Source organism: Anas platyrhynchos, chromosome 2 (genome assembly GCF_047663525.1).
Source record: "Anas platyrhynchos isolate ZD024472 breed Pekin duck chromosome 2, IASCAAS_PekinDuck_T2T, whole genome shotgun sequence".
NCBI classification, from domain to species: domain Eukaryota; kingdom Metazoa; phylum Chordata; class Aves; order Anseriformes; family Anatidae; genus Anas; species Anas platyrhynchos.
In genome coordinates, this window is record NC_092588.1 from 30557207 (window position 1) to 30578484 (window position 21278).

Consider the following 21278-nt stretch of genomic DNA (forward strand, 5'->3'; position numbering starts at 1 on the left):
GACAGATGCCATATATTGGTACTTTTAACTGATGATTGTTATTTATTTTGCCTGGAAGCCACCTTGCTATTTTCATATAGTTTGTGGTGGTGTGACTTTGGTTTTGGTTTTGCTATTTTTTTGACCAGCTTTATGCCATTTGGTAGTATCTATAGATGAGATACAGCTAGAAGAGCTGTTTGTGTAATTGCACTTTCAGTGAAGCAGTTAAATCCTCTCCTTCAGCACTCGCTCTCACACCCACATACTCCTATTCGTATGCAGCATCTTATCTCTTGCTGTCTGGCCTGTGAATTATGTGTCTGCTTCTATGTTTTCTGCCAGCATTTGCTCATCACGGGCTGGTCATTTTTCACCTACAGAGATATACAGTCATCACATTTACTAGCTGTACTTCTATGATAGAAAATGAAAAGTATGTCCTTTCATTTCACTATTTAAACTATTTAAATTTGTGCTAAAAGAGACCAAGGACTACACTAGTTAAAACATGTTACTTTCTAATTGAGATCAATCTGGAAGCTAGAAAATTAGGTAATGTTTCCTTAGTATTTTGTTACTAAAGTTACCAGAGTCTGTAGTGATCCTGGCCTCTGTCCATAAAGTACTCATAAATCACTGCATGGTTCAGTCTGCTCTTCTGTATTATGGTACACAACAGGCTGAGCAGGGAAAGAGGCAAATTAAATGGAGATGCACAGAAGTGTGTGTGAATCTGAGAACACTGCAGGACAGCAAATGGTTTCCTAAAAGGAACAAGAGGCACTTAATCACAGGGACCTTGTGAGTGGCAAGAATTGCCCCTTAAATTGGGAGATGCTTGAGTATCTGGCTCCAAAACTGCCACTAAAGCACCACAAACCCCACTCCCCCATTATAATCCACCCAATAAGAATCAGGTACTGGTGGGGTGACCGTCTTACTGGTACTGCCACCAAAAATGCTTCAAGAGAATGTGCAAACAAAGAAAAAAAATACCAACGGGTTGCTTTTCAGATTAAATTATTAGCACAAAGATACATGCATTTCAATGTAAATTCTGTTCCCAGAACAGTGTTCAAGAGATTCAAATATCCACAGGAATTCCAGTAGCATGTCTTAAGGGTATTCCTCTATATATTGTCTTTTATTAAGAAATTAATTGCTGACAAATTTATTAGATGTCATATGCAGACATCTTTTTATCATCTTTGGCTGTGTTTCTTGGTAGTCTTTTCTTCTTGACAATATCATAAAAGTCTCTAGGGGTGCCAATAATAATAATGCTTATGCAAGTTTCTTGGCCTGAACTGAATGTCAGCAGAAAAAAAAAAAAAAAAAAAAAAAAAAAAGACAGGTTAACACTTTGTTAGTAAAACACTGGCTTTGTTTTCAAAGGAAAACAATATAAAACACAATGAAAAAAAAAAAAAAAAGAAAAACAGACTTAAATAATTATCTGTTTATGAAATGCTGAATCATGGGCCCACATATGCCAGAAACCTTGCCAGGTTATGTTTTCTATCCTGCTTGTCTGTTTTTTCCAGTAGGGCTTCAGGGACTGATAGAAATTAATCATTTCTCAAAATCACCAACTCTTTGGGCAGCAGATATGAGAAAAAGATTTATCACATGATAGCAAACCCATCTCCACTTAGGAAATTACATTTTGCCAGCCCTCTCACCTCCACAACCCCCAGTCACTCTACAGGGCTGTTATTGCTCAAACACAGCCAGATCCCAGGGGCAGCAACCCAGTCAGGAGGTAGCTCTGGGAAAAAACAAAACAAAGCAAAGTAAAACAAAGCAAAACAAAACAAAAACACACACACACACACACACAAAAATAATAAAAAGAATAAATAAAAAAAAAAACCTTTGCCAAGCCAGGGCACCAGCAACCTGGTAATGCAGGTGAGGCGTGATTATGTGGTCAAGTAACACAGTGAACTTGTACACTCCTCAGACAGCTGCAGGGTTTTAGTAGGGCATGTTCTGCAAAATTATTGCTCCTGGTTTCTGGCAGATACCCAAGGAAAAGCAGTGCCTGCAGCAAGGTCAGGGATAGGAAAAAAACTTCTGAAACACCTCTGGTTAAAGTTTACTTTTATGGCACAAAAAAAAAAAAAAAAAAACAACTTTTCTGCAGACTTGAGGTAAATCACAAGTCACTTAGCACTTCTTTTCCCATGAGGGCTCCAGGAACAATCAGTACATTTACTGCAAGAAAGTATAAACAGGAACATATTCACAAACAGTAGTTATAATTCCTGAAATGGCTCTGCTGCCAGCATGGCTTTATAACCTCCATATATTCCGTTTTTAAAGAACCTTCTTTTTCACGAGAGCCAGAATTAGTATGAGAATATTATGACTACCTGGTGCCTATTAAAGCCATATGCAATCAACATTGTTGAAATAAATATGCAATAAAATCTGTTCTTATCTTCCTCTGTTGTGTGCAGCAGTGCTAGCTCTTACCTTATAATCCAGAAAGAGCAGTGGAAGCTCAGCTGAGCTAGACAGCTGTTGTAGAACATGGGATGGTATCTTGCACTGCTTTAGAAAGATAGCTCTCTGGCTAAAGAGTACTGACAGTGAGAGTTGGTTCTACACAGCCAAAACACAAGAATGGGAATAACCCATGGACACAATAAGGTTTTGTTTTCTTCAGGTTGACCAACCTGTGCTGCTAACACTCTCCAGACCCAAGGCTCATTTTTAACTGTACAGAGAGAAGAGTGTGCTAAATGAGGCATGCTCCTGGCAGACTTAACATTAAAACCAGGGAATATAGGGGTTTACAAAACAGTAATCTAGACAAAGCTGGGAATTTTAATGTGGTTGTAATGGTTCAGAGGGGGAACATATGTGCTTTCTGTCCTATTCAGGACACAGGAGCATCCCCATAGTAATAGGAAAAGGCCTTATTTTTTCCCCTTCTAAATTTTTTTGGAGTATAGGTAGGTTGCTTTTTTTAGACATTTCCCATTGTGATGCTTTGATAAAACAGGAGGTACTATTCTGCTCATATTTACCAAATACTCAAAAAAAATTCCTAAAATTTCTAAAGTACTCCTCTCCTGATATTTCCCAAGGGCTAAAGAGCTTTTCCTGATATTCCCAAGGGCTAAAGAGCTTTTAAGTACATGTCATTTAAATGTGTATTCCTATGACAACTATCATCTTTTGCCATTTGCAATTTTGGAGGACATACATGTAGTTTAGTTTCAGTGCCCCTGCAGAGAAGAAAAAAATCTGTTTTTCTCTAGTTCTGAAGACTGAAACCAATGCAACTATGTGGTTCTCTAGTGCAAGAGACCATTTCTACAATTAACATCTGGAAAACAAATGAAAAACAAACAAACAAACAAACAAAAAACCTTTCATCACTGTGAATGTATTCCAGAATAAGCAAACAGGTTTTATTTCACGTTATTTTAACTTCACAAACATCATGGATTCAAAAAGTGAGGTAGCTGGAATAATCAGGAAAAAAAAAAAAAAAAAAAGAAAGTCATGAACATGGAATTGCACAAAGATTTGGAGAAAAGTGGAAACAACCTCTTCACCACCCGAAAGTGCTGATTCCTGTTGCCTGGACTTTGGTACCAGAGGTGAACTTTCCAGCCTTGCATGGGAGGCCAACGCCTCACCTCCTCCCTGTGGACACCTCTGCCCACTCAACCCCTCTGAAGAGTCCCACTGCATCCATGCATCAGTTTCCACTGCTGCTAGAAGGCTCCCAAGATGCTCGGGTGGGGTCAGCCTGCAAGGATATCACCTCCAGGAGGTGAGCAAGGAGCAAAAGCTTGCCCCATAGGGCATAACTTCAGGTAAAGTTCTTGATGTGCTCTTGAGTAAACAGCCTGGCACCCACTGTGCAATTGCTTCCTATCTGCCTGCACGATGAGAACTGTGACAGTGCCTTTGGACAGTGACCCAGGATCTTCCCCAACCCACAACAGATAACACAAACACAAAGCCATAAGAGATTACATTTCATTTCCTAGCTTCTGTCAGAAACTGAGATGAAAGGTAAACAACTATATGTGCTTGTGTGTATATACACATGTACATAACCTCCATGCTGTAAGGAACAGTCAATATCTAGGGATGCTGATAACTGCAGTTTCTGTTGCCTTTCTTAACAAAAGCACCAGAAAAGAGAGAGCACTGAAGCATAACTTTGGTCTGATGGGTGTAATCACATACTTATGCTTTTTTTTTTCTAGTCAGTAGCTTTCTACCAAGTTTTAAAAGAGCTGTAAATTATGCCAAATCAATAAAACACAGTTGTATATATGCTCCTTTGAAAAGTGAAAGAAGCTATCATTCCTGATCCACTTGATGTAACTGAAATACAAAAAGTAATTGTGAAAAACAAATTGTGCGGACTGTGCAAAACCAGACTTGCTGCTATTAAACCTCTAAATGGTCTATTAATTTACATTACTCAAAATTATACAATTAAGATCACAGATTTAATCGATTAGTTTTCAGTAATTAGGCTAATCCTTTCTGAGACCATCACAGAATGTTTTGAACAAATGATTACTGCAAATGCTGTGTGTGTACTACTCAGCTTTTCCACTTCAATCTTTTCATATAAGTTGACATTTATTACTTCATAAAAAAAAAAAAAGTGCTTCAGGAGTCATGAATACTCTGAAATAACATGCAATTATCTTTCAGAAGAGGTCAAAAAAAAAAGTAGAAAAATAATCTGCTATTTAACATTTAATTAAAATGAAGCTATTTAATGAATTGAAATTAAATGTTAATTTAATTAAAAAGAAGCTATTTTTAAAAAACATAAAAATTACGATACCCATATCAGATGATTATCCCATGGCCTACCATAACATTGTATGATTCATCAAATACAAAATAGTGTAGAGTGGAATCAATCTCATGCTGCCAGATAAACTGTCATGTGTCATACTGACATTACTACATGCTCTCTTACTGCCGTTAAACAAATGTTCCTTTGAAACACAGTATAAACTACATTCAAAAAAAAAAAAAAAAAAAAGGATGTACAAATGCATGTATATACATTTTGGTGGCATTAGTCATAGCTCAATAATTAAAACTAAGCTGAATTTTGCATGAAAAGAAGGAATCCATTTAACTTCAATATTCTTCAAAAGTAATGTTAGCCTGAAAGCATTAGCACTGCAGTCTTGTGGCATAAGCTCATACGAGAGCCAGGGATTTAGTTGGCCCATAATTTATTTTCACTTTATTAAAATATTTTCCTTAATTTTCAGTAGGCATCCAAACAAAGAGAAAGATTTCCTAACAAAACAATGAAGTAGCTTTATATGTCTTTACCAGAAATCTTTCTTTAACTATATGGATCAGTAAAGATGGCTTGCTAGGTTACAATTGTTTTCATTAAATATTAACAAATATTATGTTACCTGAGAAGTTATTCACTAAACACATACTTTAGAGTTTTATAGGCAATGGCTATTGGGTTATTTTTTTTAAACCATGCTTTTCAATAACACTCATTAATTTATGAGTAATGAATGTACATAATGAATGTACACATTCATTTATGTGTACATCAATGAATTTAAGAATAACAAAGAATACTTGGCTTCAATTTTTATTATCCTTTCAAATTCTTGCCTATTCATCCTCTTTTATTTCTGAATTCACTACAGCAACCTATTGAGTCACTGTTTATACTATCCAGAACAGCTTACAATCACTTACCTCCTTTTAGAAAAAGCTTGTTTTGCTTACCATTTTCCTATTCAGTGCTTTTTCGTTGTTGTTGTTCATTTTAAATTTACTTGAATTGTTCATTTCAAATTTTCAGATTACCTGTATTCAGTTTTCACATCTTTTGTGTCGTGTTTTCAAACCAATTATTGAAAGTTTCTGATTATATCAACACTAGCAGGTGTTGAAGCCCAGTTTGTTAGCACAATGATTGTTAGTAGATCATACCATCCTTGTGATAATTCCTGCAAGAAAGCCAGACTGTCTTGTTCTTATTCAGAAAGAAATAGAGGGGCTTTTTTTTTTTTTGTCGTAGATCAGAAGTAGTTTTTTAACATAGTTCATTGGTTTCGGAGTACAGATACGACAGTCCCTTTCAGCCTTACTTTCTGAGGTTCTGTTAATTAGGATCTGATTTTTTGTATGTATGCATATACATGGCTTGCTCATTACTATTAAATAAAGAAGAAGATCACAGAATCACAGAATTGTCTAGGTTGGAAGAGACCTCAAGATCATCGAGTCAAACCTCTGACCTAACACTAACAAGTCCTTCACTAAACCATATCGCTAGGTTCAACATCTAAACGTCTTTTAAAGACCTCCAGGGATGGTGACTGCACCACTAACCTGGGCAGCCCATTCCAATGCCTCACAACCCTCTTGGTATAGAAGTTCTTCCTAAGATCCAACCTAAAACACCCCTGGTGCAACTTTAGCCCATTCCCCCTCGTCCTGTCACCAGGCACATGGAAGAATAGACCAACCCCCCACCTCACTACAGCCTCCTTTAATGTATTTATAAAGAGCGTTAAGGTCGCCTGACCTCCTCTTCTCCAGGCTGAACAAGCCCAGCTCCCTCAGCTGTTCCTCGTAAGACTTGTTCTCCAGATCCCTCACCAGCTTCGTTGCTCTTCTCCGGACTTCTTCGAGCACCTCCATGTCCTTCTTGTAGTGAGGGGCCCAAAACTGAACACAGTACTCGAGGTGCAGCCTCACCAGAGCCGAGTACAGGGGGACGATCACTTCCCTAGCCCTGCTGGCCACACTGCTTCTTATACAAACCAGGATGCTGTTGGCCTTTCTTGGCCACCTGAGCACACTGCTGGCTCATATTCAGCCGACTATCACCAATACTCCCAGGTCCTTCTCTGCCAGGCAGCTCTCCAACCACTCATCTCCCAGCCTGTAGTTCTGCTTGGGGTTATTGTGCCCCAGCTGCAGGACCCGGCACTTGGCCTTGTTGAACTTCATACAGTTGACCTCAGCCCATCGGTGCAGCCTATCCAGATCCTCCTGCAGAACCTTCCTACCCTCAAGTAGATCGACACATGCACCTAACTTGGTGTCATCTGCGAACTTAATGAGAGTGCACTCAATCCCCTCATCCAGATCATTGATACAGATATTAAAGAGGACCAGCCTCAGTACCGAGCCCTGGGGAATGCCACTAGTGACCAGTCTCCAACTGGATTTGACTCCATTCACCACAACTCTTTGGGCCCGGCTATCCAGCCAGTTTCTAACCCAACAAAGCATGCGCCAGTCCAAGCCATGAGCAGACAGTTTCTTGAGGAGAATGCTGTGGGAAACAGTGTCAAAAGCCCTGCTGAAGTCAAAGTAGACCACATCCACAGCCTTTCCCTCATCCACCAAGCGTGTCACTGTCATAGAAGGAGATCAGGTTCGTCAAGCAGGACCTGCCTTTCATAAACCCATGCTGACTGGGCCTGATCACCTGCTTGCCCTGTAAGTGCCACGTGATGACACTCAAGGTAATCTGCTCCATGAGCTTCCCTGGCACTGAGGTCAAACTGACAGGCCTATAGTTCCCCGGGTCTACCCTCCGACCCTTCTTGTAGATGGGCATCACGTTTGCTAGCCACCAGTCGACTGGGACCTCCCCTGATAGCCAGGACTGTTGATAAATGATGGAAAGCATCTTGGCCAGCTCCTCTGCCAGTTCTCTCAGTATCCTCGGGTGGATCCCATCCGGTCCCATCGACTTGCACACATCCAAGTGCTGTAGAAGGTCGCCAACCATTTCTTCATGGATAGCGAGGGACACATTCTGCTCCCCATCCCCTTCCACCAGTTCAGGGTACTGGATATCCAGAGAGCAACTGGTTTTGCTGCTAAAGACTGAGGCAAAGAAGGCATTAAGCACCTCAGCCTTTTCCTTATCTTTTGTAACTCCTTAAGTTCCTTCCCACATCCAGTAAAGGATGGGGATTCTCCTTAGTCCTCTGTTTATATTTCACTTCACGTTTTGAACTTCTCTTACTTCACATAACTGAATGTCTGTGTACTCTAATACAACTTCAGTTAGCAGGTTTCCCTCCCTGGAAGCTAATCTGAGATAAATATTTAGTAGTTCATCTATCTTCATACAGGAGTAATATTTTCCCTGTCACGTCATTTTCTTATTTTCCAGGCTACTGGAAATAAACCATTCTAACAGCACTAGCCATTCCAACAATTCTAATTGCTAAAAGACATTGAATTCACCTTTTCCAAGCACCACCAAGAAATCTATTTGCAATCACAACTTTATTTTTAAGGAAATACAGAATTTCTAGTGAGCATGGCCATTGCAAGACTTTAGTGCCACTGGATTACATACAGAAACACATTTTATCCTATCAATAGGATACTTTAACATTGGTGGCTATGCTGTAAAGCTCTACAATAACACAAATTTGCTCAAAATTTACATTGCAGTTACAAAAATATTCCACTAGATGCCGATATATTATAGTAGAAATTATAATGGCAATCAAATCATACCAATTCAGGCATAAGAATAATAATATATATTTTTTCATATATGTGCTTGTCCTGATTTGGATTAAGACTTCTACAGTTGACACTTCATCAGATTTGTGCTTCTTAACTGAAGGCCATTATGTCTAGTGTCATCTGGACATGGTCCTAGGCAAGCAGTTCCAGGTGTCCTGCCTTGAGCAGTGAGATTGGACCATATAGCCTCCTGAGGACCATTCCAACCTCAACCATTTTGTGATTCCATGATTAGAGAGACCATCTAACTTTAGTAGGTCTGGTTCTGTAAATTTATCAAATACCTGGTTAGATCGTATGGTTAGATGATGCTCTGGAGCCTTCTGAACAACCATCAGCCTGGTCAGTGATCCTTGGCAGAGCTGGAGCAGGCAATCACATTTCCGTCCTTCACACCCATTTGATCTGCTGTGATCACAGATGTACCATATAAATCATGATGAACTGCAGATACATGATACAGATAACCAATGAATCAATGCTTGCCCAACACTACTTACATGCAGCACCAATGAGGAAACCTCAGACATTTTGTACTTGATATTTAGTAGTGATTATAAATTTTGATTCCATGATATCTCATTGTACTGGAAGATGTGCAAATTTAAGAGCAACTTATAACTTATGCTGATGAGCATACACACACACACACACACACAAAAAAGACTTTAAATATCCCTTGGAGATTTGAAGTATCCTGTTAACCTTACAAAACCATGGAGATGATCCTTATAATTTTTTTCATTCTACAAACTCTATTTCATTTCTGATACATGACTAGTGATAATCCAGTTGGGAACTATGCTTTCATTATAGACCAACATGTGAAAGCGAAAAAGCTACCTTTATATTGGGTACATGTGAGGACTTTAAAGAGCACAATGCATATCAAAGTCTCTGGAATTGCTTGCTGACTGCCATTATTTGGGGATGCTGTATTGTCCCTAGCTAACCATCAGGACATTAGCGCTGCACAGTACTCAGCAATAATCAGCTGCCACTCTCACCCTCTGACTCCTCTTCAATTTCTGCTCAGTATTTTTCCTGGCTATGACACTGGCTGGCAGTGCCCTGGTTCTGGCAGCAGCACCTCCTTTATCACAGCATGGGGTAGGTGGGGAGCACCCCCGCACTCTGGGACCTGGCTTCAGGCAAAGGGCAGCGCGTCCCACCTGCCCCAGCCTCAGCTCCCAGCACATGGGCTGCAGTGACCTCCTGGTTACCAGGCGTGGGACTTCTGGGCTGCTATACAGAAATAAGTGGGACATGTACCACAGCACTCTTAACTTAAGTTGCTTAACTGGAGTTATTTTTAACTCTATGCTTTTTACATTGGAATGCAATGTTTATCTGGATTTCAAACTCAGTGTGGTAAAGCTAGACCTCCTTCCTGCTTGGTGTTGTGCTTACCATCCACCGTGCTGGAAATTTAGCCATTGCAATTTCATTTTTATATCAATTCAGCAATTTTATTGTGATTTCACTACTTCTTATGTAGTAAAGTGTTCCTTCCCCCTTCACTTTTACATGAGTTTCATTTGAATTCCTTTGAATGAGAGCCCTGCACAACACAAATCAGACTACAGCTTCATTAATTCATTCTTAATAGTAACTTTCACAATCATGATGTTTTGGCTGGCTCTGTAAGAGAAGTTTTAACAAGCAAAAAAGAAAATCTGCAGTCAAACAATCCTTGGTAAGGAAAACCAAGATAGCAAGACAAGCTGCTAATGAATAGGTACTACTTTGGAAGTTTTCACTCTTATGACATAACATCAGGATGCTTATTTTATATGACCGGTACTTTCTTTCTCTTGGTATAAATATGTACTACACTGAATTTGCAACTCCCAGATTTCATAGATTAATCACCTATCATACATTACAATCAATTCATTTACTTAGTGAGCTGCCATAGTACTATTGATCATACTGTGGTTACACCTATATATATCATGGACATATTGATTATCTATAACTACTGTTGATATCCAGATATGCGGTGGGAACCAGAAAAGCTTCTCACATAAATAGACAAAAAGTCTACTTAGAATTTCTGAAATGCAATAGTGACAAACGTATTGCCTGGCAATATAGAGCAGATATGGAGATCTATGCAATACAATAATAAATAGAATATAATTTTGGGATAATATGCATAGTGAGAAAAATAAATACTGAAAAAAAAATCAGTATTTCAAACTAAAAGAATATTTTGAAACTTACTGGATTAGACTTTCTACTTTAACATAGGTCAAGTGCATAAACTAATTGCAGAAGAGTATTTTATAGCATCTGTAAATGAGATGTTCTGGGAAAGTGCACCCTTAGCCTCAGAGAAACACCAGTACTGAGGCTGCATTTTAGTCACTGGGGTAATATAAGTTAAACACTCTCCTTCACTACTTTTAACTGCTGAGTAGGACAGCTGATATCTCCCTGCCTGGCATACAAATAAATTATTTCCCCATGGATCTATTCTTTCAGAAAGATCAGTACAGCTTCTGGTTTCCCTTTGCCACTTAAAACAAAAAAGAGGTAGCCAATAACTATACTGTTATATTGTCTGACTCTTGGGCTCCTATGTTTTTTCCCCTTCTCTTTTTAAAGACACATGCTGAATATTTCACATTTAAAATTTTTTTGGCCTTTTTTAATAAAAGAACAAATAAGAAGATATATTTATCATTGAAAATGAATTTACTTTATGATTTCACAATATTTATACACAAATAATCTCTGGAAAAAAAAAAACATTTTGGTATTTGGCAAAAATTTCTCCATTGCCAGACAGAAAGTTATTTTTACTTAACAATTAAGACAGTTGCTAAGATGCTTTCTCAAATATATTTCCACCCACACAACTACTCTGTCATATGATTGCTAGCATCGGAAAAGTGGATAATTGCAATGCACTGGCTCTTAGAGGATGTTTTTGATAAAACAAGCTGACTGAAGAAAAATCTCAATAGATTCTCAAATTGTTGGGTGCTAATAATTGGATGGATATTTTAAATGCAATTGAGTGCTATATAATGTTCCAGTTGTTTGCATTACCTGTTAATATTAGACTTCGATTATGTTTTAGCCATGCCTTACTTTGTTCCTGAGCTCTCTTTATAAGAATCAGTCATAATTTATACAGCATGTAAACCTAACAAAGCAGCCTGAATTACAACTTTGTTCAGTGTGATTTAAAGTGGCACTGTGTACACACAAATGTCAATATTATTCTCTATATGCAAATATTCCCTTTGTTTGCACAATCCTCAAGAGTATCATGTTTCAGCATTTGGCTGCTTTTCACAGACCAAAGGGCAAAGTGGTGGAGCGACCTGCAGTAACACATATTAAGAGAAGCCTTTGACCAAAAGCTCTTCAGTCTTGGCAATACCAAAGTTACCAAATTTAGTCCTTAGTTATGCAGAGGACTGTGTTTCATGTGTGTCAAGTGAAATTTTCAGGAGTCAAACAAATGAGATTCTGCTTGTCCCACCCTTCTCCCCAACACAACGTTGTTCTAAGCACAAAGGAAGCCCTGCAACAATTCTGCCACAGGGCATGATACAGCAAGTGTTTGCATATCCGTACACACAGCCCTTCTCCCAAATAAATAGGAAAATAAGAATTTGTAGTAAAGAACATATCCACCGCCTTAAGGATTTTATTCCCATTCATCCTTTCACCCAGCCTTTGTTCCTTCTTCATGCTGCCCATCGGATGCATTAGGCACCAAGCTCAGACCAAGACTAACATTACACACAAGGCAAAACTGCCATGGAGCCTCATGGCATGACAGCCTGCTTTGCACACTGTGCTGAGCAGACAGCAGCCAGTCATTGAGCACAATAATTTAATTTTTGTTTAGTTCCTCTTGAGTAAACTGTAAGTGGGGTACTCCTCTTTCACACACACACACGTCAAATCCTGAAATCCCCTTCCACCTCATGCCCAAAGCAGAGTGGTTGTTGGTTTGTAAAATATTTCTCTGATGTTCTGATGACATAATAACCAACAGTTTTCAGAGCAAAAATGAGACTCCTGTTGCTTAATGTTGTTGATTTGAAAATAAGAGTATTTCTATACTTTGCCCATGTAAAAGTTTTCAGTAATTTCTCATTCTTATGTATCTATAGGTCTTCATGTGTGCAAACCTCTGCATTTGATGTCGGACACCTCTCTGATTCAGAAATCTCCTTGGAGAAGCTGTATGTTTATTCAGCTAGGTTCACATTCCTGGTATAGTATTCAGCTTGAACTTCATCTGTTCAACCAGCACTACCAGCCTACCAGCTGACCTTCTTTAGGGACACTGACTTGCCAGAGGAAGTAGAGGTTGCCCCATTTTAGCCCTATCATATCTCTGGCTTTTCTTTCAGACCATTTAATTTAATCTTTTTTATTGATGTTGATTTCAAAACCCTAAGTCATTCAGAAATCCACTATCAAACACTAACATATTTTGTAAATCTGTTCTTTTTTTTTTTTTTTCTTTTTTTTTTTTTTATTCCCATGAGCACACATATTCCTAGAAGGTCCTGGTCCTTAGCTTTACAAATTCAAAAAGTATTCTTACCTTCTACTGCACAGCGAGGTGCATATTTAATTTCCAGTCATTCCCATTCCCATCCCCCCACCCTGGTTTGCCTCCTGCCTCTGTTGCTTCAGATATGATATGCACCACAATAAATGTAGATGAGGAACTGCCTTTTTTTTTTTTTTTTTGGCTAGTTATCCAAACAAGGCAGGGCAGTGAGACTCTTTGCAATGCCATAGCAGAATTTTTTGGCACTGCTAATAATAATTCCTTGGTGTAGCACCTACCAGGTATATAGGAAAAAAAAATAAAATTAAATTAAAAAAATGTTTTCTGACTGCAGTTTCACCGGATTAGAGCAGTTCCCCGGCTGTTCCGAAGTGTTTCTCTGCAGCAGCTGGATTGCACGGAAAGATATTACAAGCGCTTCAAGGATGAGTTTAGGCTGTATTGTTTGGCAGGCTTTCTTGCTGACATTTCAAGACAGTTCTAGCTCCCCCTCGTGGATAATTAACAGCAGGAAACGTTTTCCTTATTAACAGGCTCCACTAGTTACACATTGATGTATAACCTGGACCTAAAGTGTGGATGCCATTGAGATAAACTTTTATGTAAAGCAAATTAGAAGGACGTCACTCTCTAATTTCTAACCCTCATCAGCACAATTCCCCATTTTCCCACGATGATCTCAGCGAGGTTTCGGGAGGACTCTCCTCTCTCCTTTCCCAGCTCTGGCTGTGTGACACCCACCTTGCTGGCCACAGGATGGAAGATGCCCTTCTTGCCACTGCTCTGCGTCAGCTCTTGGCACCCAGCCAAACAAAAACTTCCTCCAGGAGAAACCAAACCCACTGAGCTCTTCTGAAGACAGTATTTGAAATTCTTTATTATGGTTCCTTTCTGAGACGTTTCAAATATTTTTATAGTACCTGCTGTAAGATAATAGATGATGCCACCTACATATAATACCCATTTCCCTGTGCTTCTTTCTGATTTCCATTCAGCTGTCCATAGATGCATAAAATATGAAGATGACATCACCTTGCTAAGTCCTCATGATTATTTCATGGTTAATCATGATCCCATGATTCTTCATTAAACAGAAGAAAAAGCCAAGTGAAACAAGGGAGAGGGAAGAAAAAAAAAAAAAAAAAAAAAGCACCATCTAGACTTAAATCCTTACAAGGTTGTGTATCACTGGTTAGAAAATATCTTGCTGCTTCATTTTCATATGAAGACTTTGATATGCTATTCATATAAGGTATGAACTGAAACGGCATATCAAAATAAACAGCATTTTGTTAAGCTCAGAATTCTACCATGTAATGTCACGTTCATCACTACATCCTCACAGACCATATGTGAAAGTCAATGGAAAGTGATTGCATAACAATAGTGTTTGGTAGCACTTAAAATGCCATTCACTACTCCTGTTGTTCATTAATAAACTAAAGCAAGCAATTTTTATATCATGTAAATGTTTGGGTTTTGTCTATATAAGTATTCCAGCTGAAAAGTAAAAAGAATCACCCACAAGACTGCCATAAGCAAGCTGGGTGATTTTACGCATAAGTACACCTCAGAAGAGAGTTCCTTGCACTTTTCCCAGCCTACGCTGACCTTCAGTGAAGCAGAAATGTTTCCAGCACAGCCAGGTGCTGCACTTCACGTTCACGCCTGCAAATGGAGCAAATATGACAGCTGCTCCCTCAGAAACTGCAACCAAAATAAGTAATAATGATGTTCCTGGAGAAACAGCAGAGACCTTGCACACCTCCCCCATGAAAACGCACACACAGACCAGAACCAGTACAAAAATAATTCTGGTCTGAAACTTCTGTACTAGAGAAATCTGACAGCATGTAATAAACATCTTTTTCAAATTCATGCTCCTCATAAATTAAGGATGATACAGTGGCAATATATCTTCTCTTTCCTTTGTTATGTATTTTACTTTCACTTTAATTTTCAGAAAAACAATTATCCTTTGGAAAGGATCCAATTTACAATGACATGAATCTGCAGAAGCCCAAACAAATCTTTGTAAATAAGAACAACACAATTTTATTACAGTTCTTGTGACTTGTCTTTCCAATGTCTTATTTCATTATTTTGAGGGAACTCACAATCAGCAAATTCACATCCACCAGGAATTTACTCTCCTGTTCAAATGAACTGAAATAAATAAGTAGCAGACAACTGATTCTGCCAGTGTCAGTGATGCTCAGACAGCTAGGGTTCATAGCAGAGAACACCTGCACAGATTTTATGTTTATTTATTTATTTTTACTTGGAAAAAAAAAGAAAATGTATTATAGGATAAAAACAAAGCTAAATCAACCAAACAATATGTGTCTCCTTATTCTACCCTTGAATGTAATTCTTCCACACATTAACTATGCAAGAGGCTTATAGAAATGCCAAAAACAATGTACATGTCTTGCTTAAAAATCTCAAAACTTTGATACAATCATAACTTCAGACTCATTATGTGCCAACACAATATTTTATCTGTACACAAGAAATCAAATTATAGTGTAATTGCCCGTCACTAGGCAACCATTGATTTTTTTTTTAAGATGAGCAATCAATCCTTGGAGACAAAGAATAAACCAAACATAATAGTAGTTACCACTTAGCCCTTTAGATAATCCTTAAAACCAAGAGCCACTCTTTTCTCTCTTCTGAAAACTGCTCTTTTTGTCTCACAGCATCAAAGAACTATGCCAGGTACATTTGTGCAGTTTTTCTAAATCAGTCCCTGCTGTTAATTACATAGGGGATATAAGGATGTTTGTGTCAAAAACATAAAAAATAAAAAAAAAATAAAGTGAGCCTGTGGGACAGAATTTAATGTGTTAAATCTTTTCTAAAGCGTAGGGCTGAGAGGTAGTGTACTGTTGGACCATTTTACCATGTCTTCTGCAACCTCCTAGCCAGAGAATTTTCTAAATTTCTAAACCCTTCTTCTAGTGGAAGCTGCTCTAGCAACTTGTTTTCTCCCTTGGTCAGCAGCCGTCTTCCGGCATCTAGCCTGTAACATATTTACATGCATTTGTTCCAGCATCCACCATCCTTTAGCTTATTTAGCTCTTTACCGTTTTGTTCAGCTGCTAGATTTACGTACGAATAACAATCCCTTTCTTTGTCTTTATTTTGATAGGCAAAAGAGCCTTTAGAAGCCTTTTAGCTTCCTTTTGCACCAGAGGATCACCGTCCCCTTTAATACCAAGTGTCTGCATTGATTCTTGTCAGCTTTTATTTTTCCTGTATCCTTCTTCCACATCTGTGTTTCATCAGTGCTTACGACTAATATTTCCTCTCTTCACAGGAAATATCTTTCCTGATGACCTGCCAATTATATCTGCCTTTTTTTTCCCCCCAACTATACAACAAAGGCTATTCTCAGTAAGAACAAGTAAGATTACCTAGAACCCTTAACATGAACCCAAACATGTTATAACTACATGAGCCTGGGCAGAAATGGAGCAAAGGGAGACACAGGAAGAAGTGAGAAAGTTGACAATGATTATTCCTTAAAATAAGTCATACAAGATAGTAAGAAAACAAAAATAAACAGTCCATCTACAGAACACTTTAGACATCTGTACCAGTGAAAGAAAAGTGGGAAACTTAATAGAAGAGCCTGAACATGTTAAATATTAAGTGTGATTATCTATGCCAGTTAGCATGAGAATGGATGGGATAATTCATACAGGCTGCATGTGCACAGAGTAAGTATGTTGAGAAGACAGCTGGGGTGGAGGAGGAGACAAGCTGCTGCTCCATGCCAGAGGACCACAGGCTCTGCATTTTGGCTCCACAGGGTTAGTAGAAGGTGCTCAGCTGGAAATTCTCAGGTAAAGGTGAGAATAGACAGCACCCTGTCAGAAAAGTGACCCGTATAGTTGTCTGAAAATCTCTCTCCTAGAGCTGGGAAAGGAAAGAAAATTCTATTAATGATTTGGGAAGGCCAGCTTTGAAAGGAAAGATGAAGAAATCAGCTAGAGAGGGAGACCATCAATGTTCAGTAATGTTTCTAGGAGAACCAGCTGTGCATGCAAAGGCAAATCAAGTAGCAGAATTGTTACTTGATAGTTTAATATATCTAGGAAAAAAAAAAAAAGGAAGAACAAGAACAGTTGACATGAACACAGAAGATACCAGATTAAAGGAAAGGAAGATATTTTACTGGTAAAAAAAGTAGCACACTTTAAATAAAGAAAAAAAAATAAATAAAGCAACTACACAATTCAAAAGGAAGAATAAGAAAATTTAAAAACTTAAAAACAGCTCATCTTGACAAAGTCATGGGTCCTCAATAATCTGAACTTAAAAAGCATACAGCAGGAAATGAAGCAAAAACAAATTTTGAAGCATGACATACAGAATGAGGCTGGGCAAGCCACAAAGGCAGATCCAATAGACAAAGAACATACAGGAAATAAAAAATACTCTATACACACATACTGCAAGGGCAAAACCACAGAAAGAGATGGTACAGAAAAAGGTAATATTCATTCATTGTCTGCTTTAGAAGCACATCCACACATTTGTATTTTGCTTTTGCATTGTCTTACTCCTACTAGCAGCAGATCTTGCACATCTTCCTATTGAAATGCTTATTTCTCTGTTCCTGTCCCCCAAACTACCTTACCTCATCAAGATCATTTTCAGTATTTATCCTGTCCTCCAGCATGCTTTATACCCCTTCCAGTTTTGGCAACTCCACGACTCCTCCACATCTGAGAACTCCATCACATCCTCTCTAGCATCTAGGCTATTGAAAAAAAATACATATTAGTATCAAACCCAGAAAAGACCCTCACAGGGCTCCCCAATACTTTTTTTTTTCCTTTTTTTTTTTTTTTTTTTTTGATAGCAAACTCCGTGGCAAGGTTTTTTGAAATCTGAATCCAAAGTCTTGCACTCAGCTAGCAATACATTTTCATTCCTCTAGCCTATTTACTAAATTAACATGTAAGAAACATAACAAAAACACTAATAATGCCAAGGCAAATGAAATTGCCTCTCCCCATCTGCCCAAAAGACCCATTATCCTATCAAAGAAGGAAATAATATTGGCTTGACATGACTTTTTGACTGGAATTCATCTCATTTTAATCTTTTGAGTGTTTACAGGTGTTTGGAACTTTTATTCCAGCATTTATTTGAAAATCAGGATTACTTGACTAGTTTAGAGGTATGCATCCTCACTTTCTATTCCTCTCTTCTTTTCCTGTCTTCCCTTCTACAAAGATTATTTCCAAATAGTTCAGAGTCAGTAACAGAATAAGATCAAAAAAACAACCCCCTGTTGAAATTAAGACTGTTCACATGAAATCTAGAAGTTTGCATCTCACATACAGCAAATATATAACACGAATATGTTAAAATAATCAGAAAAAAAAAGTTTATGTTTTATGAAAGAGTGTATCAAATTCCCCAGTTTAAAAATGACTAGAAAGAAGAGTGGGAACAGAAAGTGAAAAAGATTAATATACTACAATATCATGTTTAGGCTAATGAAGGTCTTAAAAATACATTGAATGTCATAAAACTACATCTTGGCATATTTTTGTTTTCTTTCCTCATTTCTGAATAAAAGTACTGGCATAGTCAAGTGCTTCTAATCACTACAATTCCAAATGTAGACCTCAGAGTAGTCTGAGAAAGTCTTGGCTGAAATAAAAGATGAGAGAGAAATACATATCTCATGACAGATGTCTAGTCTTTGACATTTAATTTTTTTGTTCATGCCTGTTGATTCATGTCTTGATTCTCTCTTTCCTGGAAGTCTTTGCTACTCATTGTTGTACCTTTCACTCCTGTAACTTTTGAATAGGAACACAATTTTTATCCAGTGCTGACAGCTTGTCATCTTTCTCCCAGTAATTTATCATTAGAGATGCTTATCTTGTGGTATGTCCAAGACTGAAAGAATCTGGTTTTGGTTTTTGTTAAATAAGCTAAAAACTACATGTATAAACAACTCTAGTGAATGAGGTTTCACTGAAGTACTGAAATCCGTTTTTGTTTACGCCTTTTTCTTCTCAGTGCAATTCTCTGTTCTTTAATCCTTTATTTAGAGGAATCTTGTCAGTGATAGAGGGAAATCCTTTCCTGCCTGATGAGAACTTGGAGGATTAGAGCTCAGGGTCACAAGGACAAGAACCCATCCTCCCAAAGCTCTGAAAAGAAAGGACAAGGAGAGTGTATCCCCTCTGATGGATGCGAATGGTGAACTGGTAATGACAGACATTAGAAAGACCAAGGTACCCAACAACTTCTTTGCCTCAGTCTTCACTGAAAGCCATGTTTCCCTGAACCTGTAGATGGAGACTGGGGGACCAAAGTCCCACCTACTGTATGTGAAGAGCAGGTTCAAGACTAAACAGGTACAAGTCTGTGGGACCTGATTACATTCATCCCAGGATCCTGAGGGAACTGGCTGATGTAGTTGCTAAGCCTCTCTCCATTATATTTGAAAAGTCCTGGCAGGCAGGCAAAGTCCCCAGCAACTGGAAAAATGGAAACATCACTCCCATTTTCAAAAAGGTTACAAAGGAGGACCTGTGGAACTACAGACTAGTGAGCCTCACCTCTGTGCCTGGCAAGATCATGGAAAAGATTCTCCTGGAAGCAATGCCAAGGCACATGCAAGAAAAAGAGGTGATCTGACACAGTCAGCATGGCTTCACGAAGGGCAAATCATGCCTGTCCAATCGGGTGGCTTTCTACGATGGAGTGACTGCATCAGTTGACAAAAGAAGACAGACTGATGCCATCTACCTGGACTTCTGCAAGGCCTTTGACGTGGTCCCATAAAACATCCTGATCTCCAAATTGGAGAGATGGATTTAAAGGGTGGACCATTCAGTGGATAAGGAGTTGGCTTAAAGGTCACACCCAGAGAGTGGTAATCAGTGGCTCTATGTCCAAGTGGAGGTTGGTGATGAGTGGTGTACCTCAGGGGTACTGTCCTGAGACTGGTACTGTTTAATATCTTTATCAGTGACCTGGACAGTGGGATAGAGTGCATGCTCTGCAATCTGCACAATCTGCAGATGACACCAAGCTGAGTGGTGTGGTTGATAGAACAGAACGAAGGGATGCCATCCAAAGGTACATGGGGAAGTTTGAGTAGTGGGCCCACATGAACCTAAAGAGGTTCAACAAGTCAAAGTGAGTACAGACTGGGAAAAGAAATCACTGAGAGCAGCCCTGTGGAGAAGGACTTGGGGGTTCTGGTGCACAAAAAGCTCAACATGAGCCAGCACTGCATGCTTGCAACCCGGAAGGCCGACTGCATCCTGGGCTGCATCACCAGAGTGGCCAGCAAGTCAAGGGAGGTGATTGTCCCCCTCTGCTCTGCCCTTGTGAGGCCTCACCTGGAGAACTGCATCCAGGTCTGGAGCCCACAGTACAAGAAGGACGTGGGGCTGTTAGAGCAAGTCCAGACGAGGGCCACAAAGATGATCAAGCTGCTGGAGCACCCCTCCTAAGAAGAAACGCTGAGAGAGCTGGGGCTGTTTAGCCTACAGAAGAGAAGACTCCGGAGTGACCACATTGCAACCTTTCAATACTTAGAGGGGACTTATAAAAAAGATGGAGAGCAACTCTTTGCTCAATCAGATAATGACAGGATAAATGGTAATGGATTTAAACTAAAAGAGGGGAGATTTAGATTAGGAGAAAATTCTCAATCAGAGGGTGGTGAGGCACTGGAACAGGTTGCCCAGAGAAGCTGTGGATGCCCCATCCTCGGAGGTGTTCAAGACCAGGTTGGATGGGGCCCTGAGCAACCTGATCTAGTGGGTGGTGTCTCTGCCTGTGGTGTGGGGGAATTGGAACTGCATGATCTTCGGGTCCCTTCGAACCTAAGCCCTTCTATGATTCTATGATTCAAGCTCAAGCTTCTCTACTAAGAACTCTGATTTGCAAAGCGGGTGCACACAGAACTTGTACAGGACTATCCTACTTCTTCTAGCTACTTGTCACAGTACTGTTTGACTTTCTTTCAGGAGTCATCTGCTCTACCTCTTGCTGTTCCTCCTTCCCTGTTCTTTCTCCAGTGACAGGTTCAGAAAAAAAAAAAAAAAGAAGAAAAAAAAAAAAAAGAAGAAAAAAAAAAAAAGGCTAACCTACAGAAACTCTGGCCTTACATTATGCCACCAGCTTTCAAGCCTGAAGAATTGCTGAAATATACCACACCACTCAGACATGA

General features: G+C 39.0%; 1 long non-coding RNA gene across 1 annotated transcript in view; it reads right to left on the reverse strand.

Moving 5' to 3' along the window:
- LOC119715912 (uncharacterized) overlaps positions 1-21278 on the reverse strand; it is a 140800-nt gene that overhangs the window by 94113 nt on the left and 25409 nt on the right. The window contains exons 5-6 of the long non-coding RNA XR_011807438.1: positions 17709-17831; positions 8799-8922 (exon numbers count right to left, since the gene is read on the reverse strand). This is a non-coding gene — a long non-coding RNA (uncharacterized lncRNA). The remainder of the gene's footprint in view (positions 1-8798; positions 8923-17708; positions 17832-21278) is intronic.